Raw genomic sequence first — 13,732 nt, 5'->3', positions numbered from 1 at the left:
ATTTCTCTCTGGCTTAGCTTTGGCAAAATAGACAGTAGCTTAATTGTAAGATCACTCACTAATGCATAAATGTGGCCATAATTAATCCTTTCTACATATATTTTTGGAGCATTTATTATGTTCCAGGTACTGTTTTAGGTACTGAGTATAGAATCATAAACAAAATAGAAAACATTTCTGTCCTTAATGAAGGTGATATTCTATTTATTTGACCATTCTCGTCAAATCATGATGCCTAAACATGTAAGGAAAAGGATAATATAATACAGACAGAAAGAAGAGGGGGTACATTAATAAAAATCACTGAATTACAAGTTAGGAACTTAGAACTAGAGACCAGTTCTACCATTCCTCAACATTGGGATCTTGACCAAATCACTGGATCCCATATTCTTTAATAGTAAAATGAGTTGGTGTTTTCCAATTCTAAAACTATGGATTGTTTATATAAAGCAGACATAATCCCTTGTTCCTCAATAAATGTGGGGAAGTGAGAGAGGAAGAAAGGAAGGTAGAAGAGAGAGAGAGGGAAGAGAGGAAAGAAAATCATTTAGTATTCAAGATCAAGAATATCCTACCTTTTGGCTATAAATTTTTGCCAGAAAATTTCAGAGCTTTTAAGACCTAAGGACAATTAAAAATTACCATTTATTAAGGGAAATTTTCTTTGCTTCATACTCTAGAAGTAAGCTCGTCACAGTAGCAGATGATTCTGGTGCTTGGTTTCCTGGATGTTGACAGTATTGGCACTTTGTCATAAGAAGGAGGGCAGAACTAACTGGTTCATAAGGTTCCCAGTGGTCCGAATAGCAGAAAAATCTGTTAGAGTCATGATGAGCGAGTCGTTGGCTGAATTCACAGCACACAGTCTAAAGCTGATCATCTGTGCCCTCCCCAGTAACTGCTACTTGACTGCAGTGAAAACTATTACATCTTTACATGCTGCCAAAAATGATAATAATAATGATTCCTAGCCATACAAAAGAATGAAGTTTTATTTTTATTTTAAAGCATTTCATAAAATCTTCCAAACTGGAGGGACTGCCATTCCCTGGGAGGCTATTTTTGCCGCTTCTGCCCCTCTCTGCCCACAAAATGCCATGGCGGCGCCTGTGCTGAGGAGCTGGGATGAGGTTGGCGTGACCTTTGAGGACATTGCCTTGTACTTCTCCAGGGAGGAATGGAGCCTCCTTGATGAGGGTCAGGGACAGCTATACCTGAATGTGATGCTGGAGAACTTTGAACTTCTATTCTTGCTGGATAGAGCAGAAGAGAGATAGAGAGGGGGAGAGAGAGAGAGAGAGAGAGAGAGAGAGAGAGAGGAACATCAGTGTGAGGGAGAAACATCAATCAGCTGACTTCTGCACACGAGGTAACTGGAAATGGAACCCACATACTGATATGTGCCTTGACTGGGAATTGATTCCTCGACCCTTTGGTATACAGGACGATGCTCAAATCAACTGAGCCATACTGGCCAAGGCATTCTGTGGTTTTTAAACACAAAGGTTTCCAGAGAAACCAAGATGGTGGCATAGGTAAACACCTGAACTTGCTGCCTTGCACAACCACTTCAAAACTACAACTAAAAGACAAAATGGACATCATCCAGAACCATAGGAAGGCTAGCTGAGTGGAAATTCTACAACTAGAAGGGAAGAGTAAAGCACACTGAGACTCAGAGGAGGTACGGAAGTAAAGTGCTGAGGTACAGAGGTGCGTGCTTGGAAAGGGCTGGTAACTGAGGGAACAGTTGTCTTTTTCAATCGGGAGGGAGACACATACTCCCGACTGCTCTGAACTTCAGTTCCGGGTGAGACTCTGGGGAGCCAGACTCATACAGGGGGAAACTGGTCTGTCTGGCATCAGGCGGAACTCGAGGGAGGCTTTCCCTCAGTGGTGCTTGCAGTGATTACCACAGGACACTGACACCTGGGGCCTCTTAGGGCAGGGCTCACGATCAGCCATAGCTGTTTGCTCTGCCATGTTGATTCCTTGAGACCCTGCCGCACCCAATTTACAACCCCACCCCAGCTGTGCGCAGAGGTTTTTGCATATGAATGACCAGGCCCTTTGCAATCTAATATTAACTAACAAACTGCAGCTGGGTCAGAGAGCCCCAGAACCTCCAAGGCTCCACAGCAGCTTGCATTGCTTCACAGCTGGGCCTCATCGGGGCACCTCCAAACCCCAAACAAAGAAGAAGAATCTGCAGATCTCTCTATAGCTCCTGTTGGGTGACCTCAGGCAGAGCTAAATTTGCATCTCCTTGGAGATCCAAGAACCAGTGTACCCAGTGGTCACAGTGGGACCATCCAGATTACAACTCCTCAGATCCATAAGGGACACACTCAGGGGGCACACTAAGTGAGCACCAAAGCCGCACTGAAGCAAGTCCTGCCCCATAAGGGTGTCTTCAGCACAGAAGTTTTTCCATCGTAGACACAACTGATCCTCACAGCCAGTTGGCCTATAGGTCAATTCCTCCCAGGGATACCAACAACAATCAAGGCTTAACTATAACAAGACTGTTCACACAGCCCACAAAGGGGTGCACCAAGAGTGTCCACCTCAGGTAATTGGGGAGGCTGAGCCACTAGGCCCTATAGGACACCTAGCACACAAAGCCACTCTATCAACTCAGGGAAGCAGCCAAAATGCGGAGACAAAGAAACAGGTCACAAATGAAAGAAATGGAGGAAAGCAAACGACTGGATATAGAGTTAAAACCACGGTTATAATGTTTTTCAAGAATTTTCTAGAAAAGGCCGATAAATTTAGTGAGACCCTCGAAGATATGAAAAAGGACCAACTAGAAATTAAGCATACACTGACTGAAATAAAAAATATTATACAGAGATCTAACAGCAGACTAGAGGATTGCAAGAATCAAGTCAAGGATTTGAAATACAAAGAAGCAAAGAACACCCAACCAGAAAAGTAAAAAGAAAAAAGAATCCAAAAATATGAAGATAGTGTAAGGAGCCTCTGGGACAACTTCAAGCGTACCAACATCCAAATTATGGGGGTGCCAGAAGAAAAGAGAGAGCAAGATATTGAAAACCTATTTGAAGAAATAATGACAGAAAACTTTCCCTACCTGGTGAAAGAAATAGACTTACAAGTCCAGGAAGCACACAGAACCCCAAACAAAAGGAATCCAAGAGAACCACACCAAGACACATCATAATTAAAATGTCAAGAGCAACAGACAAAGAGAGAATATTAAAAGCAGCAAGAGAAAAACAGTTAGCTACCTACAAGGGAGCATCCATACGAATGTCAGCTGATTTCTCAACAGAAACTATGCAGGCCAGAAGGGAGTGGCAAGAAATATTCAAAGTGATGAATAGCAAGAACCTATAACCAAGATTGCTCTACCCAGAAAAGCTATCATTCAGAATTGAAGGTCAGATAAAGAGCTTCACAGATAAGAAAAAGCTAAAGGAGTTCATCACTGCCAAACCAGTATTATATGAAATGCTGAAGGGTATTCTTTAAGAAGAGGAAGAAGAAGAAAAAGGTAAAGATAAAAATTATGAACAACAAATACATATCTATCAACAAGTGAATCTAAAAATCAAGTGAATAAAAAATCTGATGAACAGAATAAACTGGTGAATATAATAGAATCAGGGGCATAGAAAGGGAGTGGACTGACAATTCTCTGGGGGATTGGGGGGTGGGGGGTGTGGGAAGAGACTGGACAAAAATCGTACACCTATGGATGAGGACAGTGGGGGGCGGGTAAGAGCAGAGGGTAGGGTGGGAATGGATGGAGGGGAGCTATGGGGGGAAAAAAGAGGAACAACTGTAATAATCTGAACAATAAAGATTTATTAAAAATAATAAAAGAAATAAAAGAAAAAAATCTTCCAAACTGAAAGAAAAATCCAAATGCAAGTATTAAATAGCAGATAAAATAATTAAAGGTATATAAAAGTTTTGTTTAATACATAATGCACAGAATGGAAATTGTAATTTGTATTTAAACATTCCAAATATACTACACATTAATTAGATAGTATATTTTATATGGAAGTTTGGTCTCAAAAATGGCTTAGGTAATATTTAAAATAAGATTGAAATTTTTTTTAGTTGTTATTGAAATTTAATGTTTCTCCCTTTTTCTATTCAAGAAGTTAGTGGTAGTTTTCAGATTGTACTTTTCCTGAAGATCAAAATAATTGGATTCATGCACCAACATATCTAGAATTTTTAAATGAGTGGTAAAATCAAGATAGGGTGACACACATCACCATCTGATAAAATAATGTGTTGTTTTGTTATTGACTATCTCCTCACTATAGTCTACACTCAAGGAGAGCACGAGATTTTGTCTGCTTCCCCCCCACCCCACGCACTCTACTATATCCCCAGGACTTATAACACTGACTGTCTCACAATAAGTGCTCAATAAACATTTATTAAATATATTAATATGCTTATGACTTCCTGAAGCATAAATCAGAACTCTAAGCTTTTATAAACCAGGCCCAGAGCCAATTTGCTCTAATCCTAACTTTCTCAAGATGTCACTTGCTACTCCCTTTTAGGGCCATCACATTTCTGCCAAGTTGAAATAACCAAATTAACTTTGTTGATGTTCTGTCTCAGAACATTTTTTTAGTACCTGGTTTGGCATGACAACATATATAGTTCAGTTTTAAAGTTTTGATTTGCAGGAAAATCTATCATCTTTCCTCATTCCAGCATTTAGTTTTTAACCTAATCTATAGAGGACCCAAAATAATGAATTTCTCATTAAATTGAATAGACACATTCTCTTTGAGGTTAGTATTATAATAATGCTTCTTTGTGATTATTTGTACAATGTTTATGATTTTTGTCAATATGCATTTTTTGTCATTTACCAGAATGTATTTATGTAACTATTTAAGCCAACCCTGGAAATTGTTTTCAAAAATCAGTTGGCTCACAGATTTTGTTGTCATTGTTATTCTGCAGAATTTACATTTCAGTAAAATACTATACCATTAGAAAACCCCACAGTTGTATAACTACTCACAGCAGAAACCTTAATATTGTGCATTAAAATTGGGTATTCATACATGCCAAACTAATAAAAGCTGTTTGAAACATGTGAGCATGGCATTTTAAAGTTATCATTCAAACATTCTTTGAAATTGTATGTGAAAATTAAAATATGAGTGCCTAATATTAATGCTAACCAGACTACAAATTACAATAGAAAAATTAAAGAATATTTTATTTGTCACTTCTGTGCATGTTCCTCAAACTGCACATTTCAGCAAAAAGTATTAGAAGTTTATGACATTTGCATGGTTAGAACCCCATGGTAATTCAATATCTCCCTTTACTTATCCTAAATACACTGCTAGTTGTGTCTCTTCCTCATACTTCTCAGCCTCACCAGACTTGCTGGGTTGTTTTGGGGCATTGAGCTGGCTCCATGACCTCATTTACTTAGAACTTCTGACAGATGGAAGGCTCTCCATGTGTTTCCCTTTGCTCCTCACAGTTACCAAGGGTTAGAGTTGACCATGAAAACCATAATGTGGGTTTTGTTGAGGGAATATCCAGACCAATAGCTAAATTTCACATTGCAGCAATGTTTGAACGTGAAGTTTTAGGATTCAGTGACTCTCAAAAGTTTTTCCAAAACTTTCCTAGTGGCTGAGGAAACAAAATGTATCCTTCCAGGATCTGGGAACCAGTCAAAGCAATGCATGATCAGGACAATTCTTTAAAATGCTTCATTTTATCTGAAATGTAGATGTGAATGTTTGCATTCTACACTCCTAACATATACACTTATTTTAGTACCTAAATACGTTCTACAAAGACTTCAACTAGAATTGATACTCCTGGGAGAAAGTGCAGCCTTTTCCCTTAGCTTTTCCTGTTTCCAATATCCCAACCACGCACCAGCACAGACACACTCCAGTTTGAGGTGACTATTTAGTAATAAACACAATCTAAATAATAACAACTGAGCTTTATTGGCTCTACTCAGGGTCTCATGGTGCTGCCTCTCAGAACCCAACTGACATTTCGCATCCCTGTCAGCTCAGCAATAATTAAAGATCAGCCATATTCTATAGTATTACCAGAGTTCTTTGGGAGCTAGCCAAAACCCAGCTCAACTGAATGATTACATGTGTCCTCTCTCTTTCTCTCTCTCTCTCTCTCTCTCTCTCTCTCTCTCTCTCTCTCTCTCTCTCTCCTCTCACATTTCCTTCCTTCCTCCCTCCCTCCCTTCCTTCCTTCCTTCCTTCCTTCCTTCCTTCCTTCCTTCCTTCCTTCCTTCCTTCCTTCCTTTTTTAAAGAAAAAATTACAGCTAAAAAGTTACTAGGAATCATCAGAGGGAAATCCAAGCCCAGTCAGGAAAACTCAAAGGTCCATAAAACAGGAAAAGTTATATTTGCTATCAATCCTCTCCAACCTCTTGCCCACAGAAAGGACGAATCCAGACCCCACGCTTTTTCTGTGTATCCAGTTTCTGTGTACTAGTATCTTCCCAGTCACTTCCCATGCACAAAGCTGTAAAGTGTCCACACAAAAAGAACAAGTGCCCTAGGATGGTTCACCCTATGTTACAGAAATGCAGAGCCTCAGTTTTTTGATAGCCTTCATTTTTCAGCCTCTATGCAATGGATGTCACTAATGTCACCTTTCAGTAAGATAGCCATGGCCAGCAGAAGGCCTGGAAATGCCAATTGTAATTAACTTCCTTTTCAAATATGTTTGACAGTTTCATGCTGAGAAGTGCTTCTTACCTTTTGAACTTTCAGATTGCTTGGCTGAGCAAAATGTGTATCATTTTCTTTTAAAATTACCTTACAAAGAGCTATGTACTATGGTATTCTTGCACACGTCAGCCATTTATAAGAGATTTAGATTTTTAAACAGATTATCCTTGTTCCAAATGAGAGACCTTGCTTTTGTCTGAAGCATGGGCTAGGTTCAGGTGCACAGCAGAGCCCAAGACAAGGACACTCATATATTCATAAATGTCAAAGACGGTGACCCTTTCTCATGGGCCTATCATTCCGGCTGCTCTAGAAGGTCCTGAGACCTGTGAAAGCCAGAACCAGGCCCTTTGGCAGTAACTAACGATAAGAAAGAAATGCTGCTGGGGTCCAGTTTCCTACCATGTGGTTATTCATCATTTTTTAAATGACATCAAAAATCAATAAAAATGGAAGAACTCTATAAATGCATCTTTTCCTAATTGAGAGGCTTCACCTGACTTTCGCAGTAAGAATAATATACCTTACTCTGACCTGCTTAAACAATGTAAAAAGTCACTTCATGTCTGCTTGTTTCAGTCTTTCATTTGGCCTTTCCACTCTTTTTTTCATAGCGGGAGTACTCGTGTAGAAAAGAAAAAAATATATAGATCCTCACCAGCATTTTGATCAAGGAGAAAGGTTTCATACTCCAATAGTGCACGTAATGGAATTGGTCAGATTTGAAGCATGGAAGCACATTTTATCTTGGATCTTTAATTTTTTACAGTTCAGTTGACAGAAATTTAACTAAAAAATGTTGGTTATGTGACCAGTAAGCAGACACCCCAAAATAACATTTGCCTTAATTTTGCTGTAGATCATCAGAAACGATGTAAAGTAAGTGTATTTTTATTAGTCTTTTTGGTTAATTAGAAATGATTAAAAAACCAGTTATATAAGGCTGCCCCCTCCCCAAGAATACAAATATGTCAATTACTCAGAATTGTTACACAGATTGAAAACCCAGAGAATTACTGGATAAATAATACACAAAAGATACATTTTAAATTATCTTCCCTAGCTACCAAGACAATAGAAGAGACAGGTCATTGTGGTTCACCCCAACAAGATGGCAATGTGACACCACCCCCCAAAGAAAGTATAAAAATGGGAATAAAAACCACATTCTCTATTCCCTCAAATAAAATAAGAAAGCTCTAACTAACATATAGTGTTAACTATTTCAATGTAATTTTAAAATTATAAAAGCAATTTGATTCAAACTCCAGGTAAAACTATGGTTCAGCTTCCTGTAAATACGCTAGTTGATGTCCTATTGAGCTTACTCTTAGCAAGAACTCTGAGGATCAGGAATAGATGGCTTTCAGTCATCTTTTCTGTTAAACTTGGAGGAAATTCAATACTATTTATTGCTCCAACGTAAGAAAACAAACCAAGATAGTCAGTTGAATTGAAGAAGCTACCTAGGATTTCTATCACCAGTTTAAGAAAACGATCTTTGAGAGCTTCTACTGGCAGTCTCTTCCCACGACGTAATGATGTTTATGGTCTTCCATAAGTCCGCTTGATCCCCATTATTAGGACTGACTACCCATTTCAAAGAATATGTCTGCAAGTTAACTGGTAAAAATCATGTCCATATCAGCCCTATTACTGTACTACATGCTTTCTGAGGGCAGATGTAAAAAGAATGAGATAGAAGAAACTTCCCCATGATGTTTTATTTTAAGAGATAGTGATGTGAATGAAATAGTGCTTAAAGTTTTCTGGAATCCCCCCAAAAAAAGTTTGATTTGGATTGTGAGACTATACACTAATTATTTTTGCTGTAAACATCGTATTATCAAGGCAGTAAAATGAACTGTTCAAAAGCAGTTTCAGGGTTGAATATGACTTAAAAGAGGCAAGTTGGAAAAGGCAAGGTGACCAGGAGATTTGAAGCGGCATACAAATATTGTGGCAGTATAACACACATGCTTTTCCTTCCCCTACCACAAAGTAAAGAACAGGACAACACATTAAGGATGAAGTTGATTTGTAAATACAGTTGACACGTGGCTCATTTTTAACTTCAGTTTTCAAGAGATTCTAATGGTGTGCTGCTTACTGTTGGGTTTTATGAATAAATCTGTGGACTACCTTCAAATTATGAAAAGTTTCTAATTAATTCTGATGCTTTAAGAATCAGGCAGATATATTTCTACCACATATCAAAACCTGAGTTATCTAAAATGTTTACCTACTTTCTGAAATTGTCACAGTGCAAAAGAGCCTACATATATAGCCCGTGTCCATTTATTTCCTGGTTCACTTCCTTTTTCAATACATTCCACCTAATGAGCTCACTTAATGCCTTTTAACTTGGCACATGGAAGCCCAAGAGTTACAGGTGATAGATTCTAGAAAATATGTGTTTCTGTGTGTGTGTGTGTGTGTGTGTGTGTGTGTTCAAGAAAATGACTTTGGAAATGGGAGGGGACATCTTGCACCTGTTACATCTAGTTTTAGAGACAAGTGAAAAAATAAAAGCATAGAATCACAAGGTCCACATTGTGCAAAACCCCTAGAAATTGCATAAAAGACTGGTCAAAAATAATATGGGATAAAAAAATCAAATAGTTAGCCTGCCATGGTGGCTCAGTGGTTGAGCATCGACCTATGAACCAGGAGATCATGGTTCAATTTCCAGTCAGGGCACATGCCTGGGTTGCAGGCTCGATCCCCAGTGGGGTTGTGTGGGTAGCAGCCAATCAATAATTCTCGTTCATCATTGATGTCTCTATCTCTCTCTCCCTTTCCATTCATCTCTGAAATCAATAAAAATATATTTTTAAAAATATTTAAAAAAATAAAAAATCAAATAAAGATTATTTTACAGGCAGAATAAATGGATTGGATTAAAAGTAAATGTACCCACCTAAAATAGCCATGCCTAAAAACTTTCATGTGTGGCTATTTGATAGATAGGAAGAGAGAGAGAGAGAGAGAGAGAGAGAGAGAGAGAGAGAGAGAGAGAGAGAGTTTTGACAACTCTTAGCTGGACTTAAAACCATGTACAGTTTTGCCCTGGCCAGTGGGCTAACTGGTTAGGGCATCGGCCCATGCACTGCAAGGTTGCAAGGTTCGATTCCTGGTCAAGGGCAGGTATATACCTGGTTTCAGACAACCAGTCAATGTGTCTTTCTCACATCCCTCATCTCTCTCTCTCTCTCTTTCTCTCTCTCTCTCTCTCTCTCTCTCTCTCTCCCTCCTCCCTCCCTCCCTCCCTTCCACTCTCTCTGAAAAGCAATAGAAAAAAAAATATCCTCAAGTGAGGATTAATAACAAAATTAAAAAACTGTGTACAGTTGTAATAGTTCATTTTATTTTTAATAATAAGGTGCTTTTTATATCTTGATAAAACAGAAATGCCTTACCCATCTCTCCTTCTCTATTGAATTGCTACCCCTAGCACACAATTTGTTACATTAAATATCACATAGGGATTGGCATAAAAACAAATAAAATGTATACTTTCCAATATTTTTAATGCAAGTACACAATGCTCAATGATAGTGGAAGAAATAAGTGAACCTACTCATATCTTGTCTTATAACCATTTTTGTTGACAAATATACCAGTCAAGATGGAAATATTTATTTCTGAGTAGACGTGTCAACTATATTTTTTTAGAAGAAGGAGGAGGAGGAGCACTCAGAGTAATTTATAAGCAAATATTGTTACTTACAGCTACAGAGCTGACAATATGAGGTGCAAGGCCAGGTAGCCAATTTATTTTTCTTCATGACTTTATACCTTTTCAAAAGTCTCACTAAATCTGACCCTAAGATAAATTATGTTTATCCAAAATAATTTCTCAATGGTCAACTTTTAGGCAGTCTTAAAAATTATTGTCAGTGCTTTAGATATAAAAGTTCTGATAGAGAAATGGTGAAATAAGTTAACTGGAGCCCCTTGATTATAGAGAACTAACCCCAGAAATATCAGCTCTCCTGTCAGTCCAGACTGTCCTCAAACAAAACACAACACTATTCTTTTGTTTCTTGAGTTATTTCGCTGTGATCCATGAAATCATCTTGGTTCCTACGAAGCCATCCCTGCATGGATTTAGAGAAGAATGTTGTCCAATAGAAATATTATGTGAGCTACAAATGCAAACACTATAGGTCATTTTAAAGTGTCTAGTGGCCACATTTTTAAAAAGCAAAAGGCTTTTGTAAATTTTATAATGCAGTCTTGATAACTTTAAATTTTAATTTTTTGCACAAAAATATGACTGCTTTAGTTTCATTGAATGTTCAGGAATTTTACCATGAGATGAACTACCAATAGAAATTTTAGTTACCACTTTAGGAACACATGTACATGTAAGGAACTGTTTGACATTGAAACGGGGACTCAGAACTGTTGGACATTGAAAATGGGACTCAAACATTTCTTGTTATTATATGTTTATTTCTAGTCTGCAGAGGAAAGATTTTTTAAAGGAAAGAAATGGGGGGGAGGAATAGATACAGAGGCAAAGAAGCACTGAACAGACTGTTAAACTACAGCAGGAAGGCAGGGGAGGTTGGCGGGGGTGGGGGGGGGAGCTATAAGAGATCAACCGAAGGTCTTGTACGCATGCATATAAGCATAACCAATGGATACAAGACACTGGGGGAGGGGGGGGGGGCAGGTAAAGGCATGTACTGGGGGGGTAAGGGAGGCCGGGGGGAGGTCAATGGGGAAAAAAAAAGGAGACATATGCACTACTATTTGTAATACTTCAAACAATAAAAAAAATTTTTTTTAAAGGATAGGTATATTAGTTTGTTATGGCTACCATAGCAAAATGCTGCAGATTGGGTGGCTTAAACAACAGAAATTTATTTTCTCATTCTGGAGCTTGGAGGATAAGATCAAAGTGCTGGCAGGGTTGGTTTTTCCCGAGGTCTCTCTCCTTGACTTGCAGACAGCTAGCTGCTTGCTCGCTGTGTCCTCACATGGCCTTTTCTCTGTGTGCACACATTCATTTTCCATACTAAACCTTTAAAATATGGTGTGTATTTAAAAGTTATACTACATCCTAATTTAAACTAGTCAATTTTTAATACTCAGTGGTGCATGCAGTTTGTGACTACCATTTTGGAAAATGCAGGTATAGCAGGACCAGAGCTATTATTCCAACGACCCCTCTTTAAGTTCCAACCTGAAGCTCATCCCCATTTGCTCATGCTTCAGAGATTTTTGCCCAGGTAAAATGACTTTAGTTACAATAAAACATCACGAGTAATGAGTAAATATTTCCAATCTATCAGTTCTTCATGCTCATCCTAACACCAGCCCACAGTGTCTCCTGTTGTTCTCAACTAAGTTATTCCTCTTTGTTACAAGGTGACCCAGATGAATAGAGCATCCTTAAGAAATGTACATAAAATTATGACTCTTGGGGGGAATCACAGAGCTATTGACCAAAGTGATAAAACAGAATTTTCTACAAAACCATGTTCATGACTGACACCCAAGGCAAGTAAACCTATTGCAAGGTGCTATCTATAACCAATGTACTATAGCTAGACTACCAATTGTCTTGTTTATACATATGTAAAATAGTTGTCCACCCCACCCCCAATGTATGCTCCATAAAGCTGCCATTTAAACTTTCTAAATCAGAGCTGTGAATCCACAGATTCCAATAACCGTTCATGACTTTCTCCTGCCTAAGAACACTTCATATTCTTTGTTTGGCTTTTAAGATCAGGACTAACCTATCCCCCAAACTCTCTGCCATCCTTATCCTATATAATTCTCTTATACAAACCACAGACTGTCTGAATTACTGCTCACTATCATCTTTAAAAATTCACTAAATTTTCCCAGTTTCAAACTTTTTCTCACTGAGTACTCACTGCCTAAAATTAGCTACATCATCTTTGTAATCTACTCAAGTTTCCATGATGACTTGCAGAATCAATCAGCAAAAAAACATTATTTCTAAATTTATTTAATTCCAAACAGCTAGCCTCTTCTGGAAACCAGTGAGTCGAAGATAAGAACCTCAAAATTTATTAGTAGAAACAAATGCATAATCACCATCAACCATTTATTACTTCAACAAATATTAATTGAGCAACAATTATAGATGGACTCTGATCTAAGCTCTGAGGATCTATAGAAATAAAAGTGTAATATACAAATTGACTGAATGACCAAACAGCAGAACGTCCATACAACCTTCTGGATGACCACGCTATGACATGCACTGGTGCCAGGCCAGCCCAGGCGGATGTGATGTGATTGGGGTGGGGGTGGGGCGCCATTGCCCCATGATTGCCCTGCAGAGGGAGGCCCAGGCCACCGGCCAGTGGGGCAATCAATGGGGGGGGCTCCTCAAAAATCGATCGCAGAGCCCCGCAATTGATCACCCCAAAGAGGGAGGCCCAGGCCACCTGGCTGGCAGTGCCATGGTGGGTGGGTGGGGCCAGCTGGCAATTGCCCCACAGAGGGAGGCAACCAGTGTGTGGAGGGCGGGGGGGGGGGGGGGCGCTCCACACAGATGGCAAGCAGTGGCAGCAGCAGGGGTGGAGCCACCTGCCAGCAGCCAGGGGAAGGAAAGCCCCGATAGGCCCTGATCACCTGCCAGGCCTAGGGAACCTACCCGAGGGGTCCTGGATTGCGAGAGGGCTCAGGCCGGGCTGAGGGACACCCCCACCCCAATGCACGACTTTCATGCACTGAGTGTATAACAATAAACAAGACCAATAAGATGCCTAACTCTCCAAGAGTTCACATTTTAATTAGGAGACAATAAGCACTCAAAATGAATCAATAAGCACAGAAGAGATAGCGATGTTTTGTGGTGGTAATTATAATAGAGTGATGTGATAGAGTGACTGCATGACTAATTTGAATTGGAAGGATAGTTACCTGATACATGGATGACAAGGCAGCCACATGAAGCTTGGAGAAAAAGCATTTAAGACAGAAGGAACAGTTATTTTTAAAACTTTAA

This window comes from Plecotus auritus (assembly GCF_963455305.1).
Source record: "Plecotus auritus genome assembly, chromosome: 4".
Lineage (NCBI taxonomy): Eukaryota > Metazoa > Chordata > Mammalia > Chiroptera > Vespertilionidae > Plecotus > Plecotus auritus.
The sequence above is the reverse complement of the archived record's forward strand: the minus strand, read 5'-3'. Positions refer to the sequence as shown.